General features: G+C 38.5%; 1 non-coding gene across 1 annotated transcript; it reads left to right on the forward strand.

Annotated features, from left to right (window-relative positions):
• The first annotated feature begins 12,891 nt into the window (after positions 1-12,891).
• Positions 12,892-13,006, forward strand: LOC114676469 (U5 spliceosomal RNA). Its single transcript, XR_003727541.1, has one exon. It is a non-coding gene; the product is annotated as a U5 spliceosomal RNA (small nuclear RNA).
• The last annotated feature ends 238 nt before the right edge of the window (positions 13,007-13,244 follow it).

Genomic DNA, 13,244 nt, shown 5'->3' on the forward strand with positions numbered 1-13,244 from the left:
TGTATTTCAGTAACAAGTTTGCTAAATTTAAAAAGTAACTGAAAACTGTGAACTATCATGGAAAAGTAAAGACATTGCAAATGTGAAATGGAAGTGAAGCCATCAAGAGGTTTAGTCATTTCAAAATGCTGTATTTCATTCCAAACGGTGCAGTGCAGTCAAACACCCGGCACTTCAGCCTTCTGAGAACCAGAAATCACTCTGTAGGACGACTAGGACAAATAATGTAGAATTCTATTCTACTCTCGCACACATGAGTTTACTGTGGGGTAGTTTGTAATACAACATGTACATCATACACTGAAGTAGCTTTCTTGGCTATTTTAGCAAATATTTGTGTGTCATTCTCTATTGTGGAATGGGAGAATCTTGAAAAAAAAGAAAAGCAGACAGAATGGTGGTGATCATTCTAAATTTTTGCTTTGTTAAAGTATGTGCCATTATGTTCTGGCATCGTCATTTTCATCACACATAAACATAATGGTTATTACAGTGTGCACACTCATTAAAACAACCTATATATGCCTTACTTAATGGTTGACGACTCAAAGCTCTAAGTCCTAACCTCCAGTCTGGCCTTGTTATACATGCGACCAAAAATGCATTCACGAGATAATGAACAATCACTACTTTACTACATAAGTAAAGGTAAAAGGAATGACACCTAAAATTTTAATAAAACTTAACAGATATAGGAGCAGTTTGAATCACAATTGAAATACAAAATCTTTGATAACTAAATTAAAATATGTAAGCCATTGTTTCTCTTTTGTCCTTGCTCTGATTTGTCATTTGCAGGCTACTTGGAATCAATGCTAAGCAACTGTAACCTTTGAGCTTGGTTTTTGGTGGATAGGAGCTGAGAAATTAGTTTTAATAGATTACCCTTTAAGGACACCAGTATCAGAATTTGCAGCAGAAACCAAAGATTTCAGGTCACAGAAAGGATTTAAGCGCCTGTCTTCACAACGGATAACTTCTTCAAAGGCAGGTCCCTGAGCATTGAGGGAACGAACGTGCAGTGAGTTTTCACTCCAGGGAGAAATGACACACCTTCATTGTGGATAGAAGATACCTTTCTTCTGGGTTAGCTGCTAACTCATTTTCCCTATGTTGAATCCACTTTCACTGTTTAAATGCAAAAACCATTCATAGAACAGGCCTGACATCCAGGGTATGATTAAAGTGCAATAGCACTATTTTTTTTTTTTTTTTTTTCTGGAGTGGGAAGGCAATTTATGCTGAATCTGAAGGGTCCCTCCCTACATATAACTAGCTAGCTTATGGCATTTTCAATTCAAGACAGTGTCCATTCAGTGCCCATATCCGCGCTTACAGAGGGGAGTAATGTCATAGGCAAACCCAAATTCAGAATATATAGATAGTCTCAGAATTTTGATGTATTTGATCTTTTGCTAACTCATAACACACACATCCACACACCCACATACAATGGGGTAAAATCTGACCTATAAGAGCTGAAACAAATAGGGTCTTTTTCCCAGTCAAATTCTTGACATTTAAAAAATTCCTGTTATATTTCCATTTGATGCAGAAAACCTGCCTATGTTGTGCCAGCATTCTGCATTTTCACCGTTCCAATACTAGGGGAATGAATTGATTGTTTTGTTTTAAAAGACTTCCTGCAGGGTTGCAGACAAGCTGGGTAAATAAAAATAAGCAAGAGAGAGTAAATTGTTTCTGTACATGATATTATATCCTACTTAATTATGTTAATAGAGACTAAAATAATTATGAGCTGACTGTTCTTATTGACGCCACTCTATTGGTATAAAATTTACTTTTCTCTTTCAGGGCTGCATGAATCTCTGTATTATAGGGTTCTATACTTTTCTCTGGGTTTTTCTTTTTTACTGTTTTATTTGTTTGGCAGTAGGCACCAGAGGATAAGTGAAGTAGGAGGTAAAGCCAAACCAGTGAAGTAAATATTTATTCAAACGTTAGCACGTTTTCTTTTAATGTCAGATATCTGTACTATTGCTGTTCCTACTATGAGTGAGATTCAAAAGATAGGAATAATTTTTCCCTGGCCCTTTTGCTGAAGTTACAGAAAAGGGGAAACAGAGAGAAGCTGGTGTTAAGCAGTTAAATCTGAATGATTCCATTTTTTTTTCAGCCTGCAAATGTGTTTTTCTTCTACATCTTACAAATCATGCTGCAATTCATTTGACCTCTTTCTAAACTCCAGCCATTCAGTTAAATGTGGCATTCTATGCACTTAAAGCTTTAAACTTTAGCAAGAGGGAGCAATGTGGGGAAAAGAAAAAGCGTATTTCTTGAGTTGAAGTTGAGCTGTGCCCCAGACACTAAGTCAGATGTTCATTTACTTATCAGAATAATTTTATAGGAAAATAATACTTCTTGCTAAAGTCAGAAATGTTAATAATTTCCCAATTTTACACTGTTAATAGATAGCAAAGTTTGAATTGTAAACTGGCTGTGTGATCCAAATCCTATGATTTTTATAATACATGTTTCTGAAAAGTACATGTCCCTGAAAGTCACTTTATTATCCAATTTTCATTTTGTGCTGTTTCTTATACTGTCAGGAAAATAAATTTACCTTAGAATATAATTAATATTTCATTTTAAAACCTTGGAAAACATAGTTTTTCTCAGCAGGACACTAATAGAAGCATGCAGCTTCGTTTCTAATGTAAACTACACCCACATAAGTGGTTTTGTCACTAAGATGATCCTAAGTTTTTGGCTTACTTACATTTTGTGCTACAAAATATACTGGTATTCTGCATAACAGAATACCATAGACCGATAACTTATTTAAAAAAGAAATTTATTTCTCACAATTCGGGTGGCTGGGGAGCCCAAGATTATAATGTTGGCATCTGGTAAGGGCCTTCTTGTTGCATCACCCCATGGCAGAAAGGGAGAGGGTGAGAAAGAGACAAAAAGAGCCAAACTCGTTATTTTATAGGGAACTCAATAACAGCATTAATCTATTCATGAGGGCACAGCTTTCATGCCCTAATCACTTCTCTTTAGGCACCACCTCACAACATTGTTGCAATGGGGATAAAGTTACTAACACACACTTTTTTGTTATCATATTCAAACCATAGTAGTTTCTAATGCAGTGTATAGAAAACAAAAAGTTGCAATGGTGATCATAAAGAGATCGGTGAAAATGTCTGTCCTGGGACAAAAGATCAATTTTATGCCTTTGTGAGTTCTTCTTGACCAGAGTCCCAGAGATTCAACTGCAATCTAATTTTACTTTCAATGCTTCCCTTCTCTCTGAGCTTAAATAGTCCCATCTGAAACTTGACTGTCTAAAGTTCATGTAGAACTAACTCTAGCACAGAGAGTTCAAATGTTTAGTAGAGCTAAGAACCTGAAGGGCAGATTATTATTTTTTTTATTTTTAATCTAAACCACTTGTGAGCTCTAAATTAGGATGGCAAGATTTCAGATATAGTATTTTCTGCTTCTAGTCAAGTCAGTTAATACTGTAATTTACTGTGTTAATGGTACCATTTGTCCCTTTTGCTCTCACCCCATATGTAAAGGCAGCAGTTTAAAAGGGGTTGCATAAACTCTGCTTCAACGAAGGGTAGAAAGGTTGTGATTATAAATAATGCACTTTATAGGATAAATAATGCACTTCACAGAATAAATAATGCACTTTGCAAAATATAAATCAGCATCCGTGGATATTGACTCTGAAGACACTTTGGCAACCTTGATGGCATTACCATTAGTATGAGACTCGAAAGAGCATGACTGAAGTACTTAATGCTATATTTCATATCACATTGTACATAATTGCAGAAGTGAATTTTCACATTACTAAAGTAATAGATCAGAATATAATCTGGTCACTGATTATTAGGGATACCTGCACAAATAGAATTGCTAGGAAACTGCATTTATTTTTAATCAAAACAATTTCAACAAGGAAAGTTTTCAACCTTGAGTCGCCAAAATCTAAGATAACCCCAATCATCATCTGTCCTTTGTAGTTTTCTTCTCTTTTAAAATCTGCCCTTGTTTGCCAGTCTAATCACGGAAATCACAAATTGCAATTTCAAGAAGACACAAAGAGACAATATAAACTTTGATCTCAAGCGTTTCTTGTAGGATTCCAAAAAGCAGTTTTGAGTTTTACAATTTCACTTTGACAACAATGATTAGAAGTCCAGTGGCTGCCACGGTAATTGCTCCATAATCATATCTGCAATACCTGACCTGGTTTCTGCATACAATCTATATTCTAATAGCAGTCAACAGGTCACAAGTTAATAAAAATACCATTAACGTCCCCCTGTGACTAAGGAAGAGATATTCATCTTCCTAGGCTGTGGTGGGCCAATATAATTTCCTTGGCTGTTAGTGTAATTAACTGTGCTGGCCTGAGGAGTTCCCTGGAGTATAGGGCTGGCACAGAATGACCTTGAAGCCTGCTCTTGGTGATAGTGTGCCAGAGGGCACAGTTTTTCAAAGGTTTGGACTGCCCTGAGTCAGGTTCCCAGGATGATACCTGCTCATGTAATCATGCCGGACACCAAAAGCATTTATACACAGTTTGTATTTTCCCAGGTTCAGGTGCATATAAATAGAGCAACTGGTGATACTTGTGAAGTTGACCACTTTTCTTGGATCTCTTCAGCCTCACTTTTTGCTACCCTTTCAAATCTAAGACTCTCAACCTTATTTTTCTATAAATACAATGTGCCTTCCAACTTTTCAAAGTTCTGCCATACCTAATCAAAACACGAAAACATTGATATCAACATTTAAACTTAGACCAGTACACCATCACATAAAAATTTAAATCCTCTTAAGTATTTGCATTTGTAAACCTGGCTTTGAAAAATGGATGAGCATGTTTTTATTTCTCATAAAAAGTGTAAAATGGGGATTTAGGATCTGAGAAAAATCGAGGAGTGCTGCAAGTAATTCCTGAGATAATATAATACTTCCTTTTAATCCTTGAAGTAAATTTGCTTTATTTATGTCTGGGGTTGTACTTGGGGACTGAGGAAATGAATCTAGAAAGCCAGTGAGGAGTCTAAACATTTTCCTTTCTGTCCTCAATCACAGCTTTACTGTTTTCGTATGAGGATCTCACTGGTCACTGTCAGTTTCCTAATGAAAAATTTTAAAAATACCAAAATGAAGGAAGATTATTACAAATGCAGCTGTAGGTTTTGTTTGGTTTTACTTATCTTAATATTTTGTCACATTAGCTTCAGATATTTTACTTTGAAGAAATAAAAGATTGCAAGGACATTTCTTTTCCTCCACCCTGAGACATAATTGTCATTGTAAACTTTTACTACTGGTAAAGTGCTTTTACTGGTAAACAATCTGTACTTGAGCTCCTTGTTTTTTAAAATTTTACAAAAGTGGCTGGGCATGGTGGCTCAAGGCTGTAATGCCAACACTTTGGGAGGCAGAGGCGGGTGGATCACGAAGTCAGGAGATAGAGACCATCCTGATTAACACAGTGAAACCCCATCTCTACTAAAAATACAAAAAGTTACTTTTGTGTGTGGTGGCACGCGCCTGTAATACCAGCTCCTCAGGAGGCTGAGTCAGGAGAATCACTTGAACATGGGAGGCAGAGGTTGCAGTGAGCCAAGATCATGCCACTGCACTTCAGCCTGGGTGACAGAGCAGACTCCATCTCAAAATAAAACCAAAAAATCATTTTTAACTGTTACCTGAATTGTGTCCCCTCACCCCCAGAATTGTATATGCTGTAGTAGGAACCTCTCATATCTCAGAATGTGAGTATTTCCAGATAGAGTCTTTAAAAAAGTGATTAAATTGAAACGAGGCTGTTAGGTTAGGCCCTAATCTAACCTGACTGGTGTCCTTATAAGCCAAGGAAAGTAGAGTGCAGTGGCTCCCGCCTGTAATGTCATCACTTTGGAAGGTTGAGGCAGGAGAATTGCTTGAGAACACAAGTTCAAGACTAGCATGGGCAACACAGAGAGACCCTGTCTCTACAAAAAAATTGAAAAATTAGCCAGGGGTAGTGGCATGCACCTGTAGTCCCAGCTACTCAGGAGGCTGAGGCAAGAGGATTGCTTGAGCCGAGGTGTTCTAAGTTACAGTGAGCTGTGATCCTGCCACTGCACTCCAGCGTAGGTGACAGAGTGAGACTTTGCCTCTAAAAAATCAAAGGAAAGGAAAGGAAATTTGGACACAGAAAGAGACACCAAGGATGTAAACATACAGTGGAAAGACCATGTGCGGATACATCAAGGCGGCAGGGCTGTCTTCTGCCAGCCAAGGAGAAAGTCCTAAACAAAAACCAAACCTGCAACACATTGTATCACTCAGTTTTCATGCTGCTGATAAAGACATACCCAACACTGGGCAATTTACTAAAGAAAGAGGTTTATGGACTTACAGTTCCACATGGCTGAGAGGCCTCACAATCATAGCAGAAGGCAAGGAGAAGCAAGTCACATATTACCTGGATGACAGCAGGCGGAAAAAAAAAAAAAAAAAAGCTTGTGAAAGGAAACTCCCATTTATAAAACCATAAGATCTTGTGAGAACCATTCATTATCATGAGAACAGCACAGGAAAGACCCCCATGATTCAGTCATCTCCCACCAGCTCCCTCCCACAACATGTGGGAATTATGGGAGGTACGAGATGAGATTTGTATGAGGACACAGAGCCGAACCGTATCATTCTGCCCCTGGACCCTCCCAAATCTCATATCTTCACATTTCAAAACTAATCATGCTTTTCCAACAGTCCCCCAAAGTCTCAACTCATTTCAGCATTAACTCAAAAGTCCACAGTCCAAAGTCTCATCAGAGACAAAGAAAGTCCCTTCCACCTGTGAGCTTGAAAATCAAAAGCAAGTTAGTTACTTCCTAGATACAATGGGGGTACAGGCATTGAGTGAATACAGTCATTCCAAATGGGAGAAATTGGCCAAAACAAAGGGGCCATGGGCCCCATGCAAGTCCAAAATCCAGAGGGGCAGTCAAATCTTAAAGTTTCAAAATGATCTCCTCTGACTTTATGTCTCACATCCAGGTCACACTGATGCAAGAAGTAGGTTTCAATAGTCTTGGGCAGCTCTGCCCCTGTGGCTTTACAGGGTACAACCTCCCTCCCGGCTGCCTTCACAGATTGGCTTTGAGTGTTTATGAGTTTTTCAGGCACAAGGTGCAAGCTGTCAATGGATCTACCATTCTGGGGTCTGGAGAAGGGTGACCCTTTTCTCACAACTCCACTAGGAGGCGCCCCAGTAAGGACTGTGTTGGGGCGGGGGCTCCAACCCCACATTTCCCTTCTGCACTGCCCTAGCAGGGGTTCTCCTTGAGGACTTGCCCCTGCAGTAAACTTCTTCCTGGGCATCCAGGTGTTTCCATATAGCCTCTGAAATCCGGGCAGAGGGTCTCAAACCTCAGTTCTTAACTTCTGTGCACTTGCAGGCTCATCACCATGTGGAAGCTGCCAAGGCTTGAGGCTTGCACCTTCTGAAGCCACAGTCCAAGTTCTACATTGGCCCCTTTTAGCCACTGCTGGAGTGGCTGGGACACAGGGCACCAAGTCCCTAGGCTGCACACAGCATGCGGACACAGGGCCTGGGCAACAAAACCACTTTTTCCTGCTAGGCCCCCGGTTCTGTGGAGATGCTGCTGCAAAGGTCCCTGACATGCCCTGGAAACACTCTCTCCAGTGTCTTGGTGATTAACATTCAGCTCCTCATTACTTATGTAAATTCCTGAAGCCGGCTTAAATTTCTCCTCAGAAAATGGATTTCCTTTTCTATTGCATTGTCAGGCTGCAAATTTTCCAAACTTTTATGCTGTTTCCCTTATGAAAGTGAATGACTTTAACAGCACCCAAGTCACCTCTTGTATGCTTTGCTGCTTAGAAATTTCTTCCAACAGTTACCCTAAATCATCTCTCTTGAGATAAAAGGTTCACAAATCTCTAGGGCAGGGGAAAAATGCTGCCAGTCTCTTTGCTGAAACATAACAAGAGTTACCTTTGCTCCAGTTCCCAACAAGTTCCTCATCTCCATCTGAGACCACCTCAGCCTGGATTTCATTGTCCATATCATTATCAGCAGTTTTGTGAAAGTCACTCAACAAGTCTCTAGGGAGTTCAAAAGTTTCCCACATTTTCTCTTTTCTTCTGAGCCCTCCAAACTGTTCTAATTTCTGCCTGTTACCCAGTTTCAAAGTTGCTTCCACATTTTTGGACATCTTTTCAGCAGTGTCCCACTCTATTGGTACCAATTTACTGTATTAGTCTGTTTTCACACTGCTGATACAGACTTACCCAACACTGGGCAATTTACAAATGGAACAGGTTTGTTAGGCTTACAGTTCCACATGGCTGGGGAGGCCTCACAATCATGGCAGAAGGCAAGAAGGAGCAAGTCATATGTTATGTGGATGGCAGCAGCCAAGAAAAAAAAAAAAAGTATTGTGCAGGGAAAGTGCTGTTTTTAAAGCCATCAGATCTCAGGAGACTCATTCACTATCATGAGAAAAGCAGGGGAAAGACCCACCCCCATGATTCAATCATCTTTCACCAGGTCCCTCCAAAAACACGTGGAAATCATGGGAGCTACAAGATGAGATTTGGGGGAAAACAGAGTCAAACCCAATCACACATTGACCTTGTACTTCTAGCACACGGAACTATGAGAAAATAAATTTCTGTTGTTTAAACCGTTCAATCCATTGTACTTTGTTATGGCAGTCCTCGCAAACTAATAAAACCACCTTCAAATCATTCAGCAACTTGTTTTTATTTTTTTCTATGTTGATACATTTTGCTGTGCTTCACTTAACCATTGCACAGGATTCCACTGTATGCATATGCCACAACTGATTTATCCACTCCCTCTCTGATGGACATTTAGGTCTGTCAAAATTTTCTGCTAAAATAAGCAATGTCAAATGGAACATGATCTACATGTTTCTGTGTGCACACTGAGAGTGTTACTCTACCTATGCAGCTATATCCGGAAGCACGTTTCTCCAATCTATAAGATGTAGCTACATGATAGTTTAACATCTTGTCAGATTGTCAAACTGTTATCACATGTGGTTAAAACAAGACCTCTCTTCAATATGTTGTATTTTCTTCTTTACATTCTCATCAACACTTGGTATTGTTAGACTTATAAATTATTTTCTAGTCTCTGTGTAAATATCTCAATATTTTACTTTGTGTTTCTTCAAGTAAAATTACGTTTGGTCATCTTTTTATGTTTAGTAAACATTTTAGGCCTGGTGCAGTGACTCACACCTGTAATCCCAGCATTTTGGGAGGCTGAGGTGAGACAATTGCTTGAGCTCATGAGTTCAAGCCTAGCATGGATAACATAGTGACACCTCGTCTCTACCACCACCACCACCACAAACAACAACAACAACAAAACTTGAGCGTCCTCTTTCCAAAAGCCCCTAATTATAACATTTACTCATTTTTAACTGGATTTATTTACCTCTTTCTTAGTGATTTTTATGATTTATTTATGTAGTCTAGTAATTGATCTTCTGTAGTTATGCACAATTGGAAAAAAGTTCTAAAAGTCTACAGCTTATTTTTAACTTTATGGTGTTTCTAATTTGGGGGTAGTTCAATGCATTGAAAATTGTTTACAGCTTGGATTTCTTACGTCTTGTTTTGGAAGTTTTTTCTTAAACAGGCATACCTCATTTTATTGCACATCACTTTATTTTGCTATGCAGATATTGCACTTCTATTACAAATTGGTTTGTGACAACCCTGCATTGAGCAACTTTATTGGCACCATTTTTCCAATAGCATGTGCTTGCTTCATGTCTGTGTGTCACATTTTGGCAATTCTTACAATATTTCAAAATTTTTTATTATCCTTATATGTGTTAAGGTAATCTGTGATCATTGATCTTTGATCTTTGTGATTTTTGATGTTACTATCAAAATTGTTTTGGGATGCCATGAACCCCAGCCATATAAGATGGTGAACTTAATTGACAAATGTTGTGTGTGTTTTGACTGCTCTACCAACTGGCCTTTCCCCATTCCGCTCCTTCTCAGACCTCTCCATTTCCTGAGACACAACAATATTGAAATTCGGTCAATTAATAACCCCACAATGGCCTCTGAGTGTTCAAGTGAAAAGAAAACTCACATGTCTCAAATGTTCTTAAATCAAAATCTAGAAAGGACTAAGCTTTGTAAAGAAGGTATGTTGAAAGCCAAGGCAGATGAAAAGCTAGACCTCTTATGCCAAATAGCCAAGTTGTAAATACAAAGGAAAAGTTCTTGAAGGAAATTAAAAGTTCTACTCCAGTGAACACACACATTATAAGAAAGCAGAACAGCCTTCTGACAGATATGAGAATATTAGAGGTCCTCATAGAAACTCAGACCAGCCACAGCCCTTCCTTAAATCAAAGTCTAATCCAGAGCAATTCCCTAACTCTCTTCAATTCTGTGAAGGCTGAAAGAGGCAAGGAAGTTATAGAAGGAAAGTTTGAAGGTAGTAAAGGTTGGTTTATGAGGTTTAAGAAAACTACAAGGGAAGGAACAAGTTCTGATGTAGAAGCTGCTGCAAGTTATCTTGAAGATCCAGCTAAGATAACTGATTAAGGTGGCTACACTAAACAACAAGATTTTCAGTGAAGATGACATGGCCTTATATTGGAAGAAAATGCCATCTAAGACTTCTATAGCTATAGAGGAGAAGTCAATGCCTAGTTTCAAAGCTTCAAAGGACAGGCTGACTCTCTTGTTAGGGGCTAATGCAGCTGGTGACATTCAGTGGAACCCAATATTCATTTACCATTCTGAAAATCCTAGGACCCTTAAGAATTATGCCAAGTCTACTCTGCCTATGCTTTGTAAATAGAACAACAAAGCCTGGATGACAGCACATCTATTTGTAGCGTGGTTTACTGAATACCTTAAGCCCACTATTTAGATCTACTGCTCAGACAAAAATATTTCTTTTTAAATATTATTGCTCATCAAGAATTCACCTTGTCATCCAAGAGCTCTGAGAGAGATGCACAAGGAGATTAATGTTGTTTTTATCCCTGCTAATGCAACATCTATTCTGCAGTCTGAGAATCAAGGAGTAATTTCAACTTGCAAGCCCTATTATTTATGTAATAAAGTTGGTAAGGCTATAACTGTCATAGATAATGATTCCTCTGATGGATCTGAAAAGGATTCACTATTCTAGATATCATAAAGAAAATTCATGACTCATTGAAGGAGGTCAAAATATGAACATAAACAAGTTTGAAAGAAGTTGATTTTAATTTTCATGGATGGCTTTGAGGGGCTCAAGACTTCAGTGGAGGAAGTCTCTGCAGATGTGGTGGAAAGAGCAAGAAAACTGGCATTGGAAGTTGAATCTGATGATGTGACTGAATTAATGATAATCACCTTATGATAAAACTTTAGCAAATGAGGAGTTGCTTCATGTGGATCGGCAGAGAAAGTGGTTTCTTGAGATGGAATTTACTCCTGGGTGAAGATGCTGTGAACATTGTTGAAATGACAACAAAGGACTTAGGATATCGCATAAACTTAGTTGATAAAGCCATGGCAGGCTTTGAGAGAACTTACTTCAATGTTGAAAGAAGTTCTACTGTGGATAAAATGCTCCCAAACAGCATGAAAGCTTCAGAGAAATATTTTGTGAAAGGAAGAGTCAATTGATATGGCAACCTTCATTTTTATTTATTTCAAGAAATTGCCACAGCCACCTCAGCCTTCAGCAACCACTTCCCTGATCAGTCAGCAGCCATCAAACATTGAGGTAAGACCCTCCACCAGCAAAGATTATGACTCACTGAAGGCTCAGATGATTATTAGCATTTTTAGCAAAACAAAGCATTTTTTAATTAAGATATATACATACATTTTCATTTCACACATTATATTGTGCACTTAATAAACTACAATATAGTGTAAACACAATTTCTATATACACTGCAAAATCAAAAAATTCATGTGATTTATTTTAAATGATATACTCTTTATTGTTGTAATCTGAATCCAAATCCGCATATCTGTGAGATATACCTGTATACAACACAGTACAGTGTACTCCTGAGCAACTTAGGGGTTAGATGAACTCAGAAATCAAAATCTGTATATAACAGGTCGGGCGGGGTGGCTCACACCTGTAATCCCAGAACTTTGGGAGGCCAAGGCGGATGGATCACGAGGTCCGGAAATGGAGACCATCTTGGCTTACACAGTGAAACCCTGTCTCTACTAAAAACAGACAGGGCGGCCCCCTGTAGTCCCAGCTACTCGGGAGGCTGAGGCAGGAGAATGGCGTGAACCCAGGAGGCGGAGCTGGCAGCGAGCCGAGATCGCGCCACTACACTCCAGCCTGGGCGACAGAGCGAGACTCTGTCTCAAAAAAAAAAAAAAAAAAAAAAAAAAAATCTGTATATAACATTTGACTCCCCCACAATTTAACTACTAATAGGCTACTGCTGACCAGAAGATTTACAGATAACATGAACAGTCAGTTCACACATATTTTATTTTTTTCTGATATGTACTCTTTTCTTATATGTATTATTATATGTATTTTTGTTATCAGAATATTTTACCATGTTCTTACATAAAGTAAACTAGAGAAAAGGAAATATTATTAAGAAAACCATAAGAAAGATAATATATTTATATATATATATATATAATTTTTTTTTTTATTCACTAACTGGAAGTTGATCATCATCAGGATCTTCATCCTCATTGTTTTCACATTGAGTAGGCTGAGGAGGAGGAAGAAGAGCAGGGATTGGTCTTATTATCTCAGGGGCCATGGTTACCCTGCAGGTTTTTTCAAATTGTTTTAAATTTCCAAAAAAAAATTTGGTATATTTATTTTAAAAAATCCATGCATAACTTTGGTTTCTCTTCAGATCATATAAATCTTTTGCCTTTTACTAAAGATTTCTGTGGGGAGGAACAGTTATGAGTCTTTATCCAATTTTTGAGGCCTCGTGTTTCATGAGGATAAATTATGAGTGTTAAAAATTAGACCAGCCTGTCCAATATGATGAAACCCCATCTCTACTAAAAATACAAAAAAGTAGCTGGGCGTGGTGGTGGGCACCTCAGGAGGCTGAGGGAGGAGAAGAATCACTTGAGCCCAGGAGTTGGAGGTTGCAGTGAGCCAAGATCGCACCACTGCACTCCAGCCTGGTCAACAGAGCGAGACTCTGTCTCAAAAATATAATAATAATAATTTTTAA

This window comes from Macaca mulatta, chromosome 2 (assembly GCF_049350105.2).
Source record: "Macaca mulatta isolate MMU2019108-1 chromosome 2, T2T-MMU8v2.0, whole genome shotgun sequence".
Classification (NCBI taxonomy): Eukaryota; Metazoa; Chordata; class Mammalia; order Primates; family Cercopithecidae; genus Macaca; species Macaca mulatta.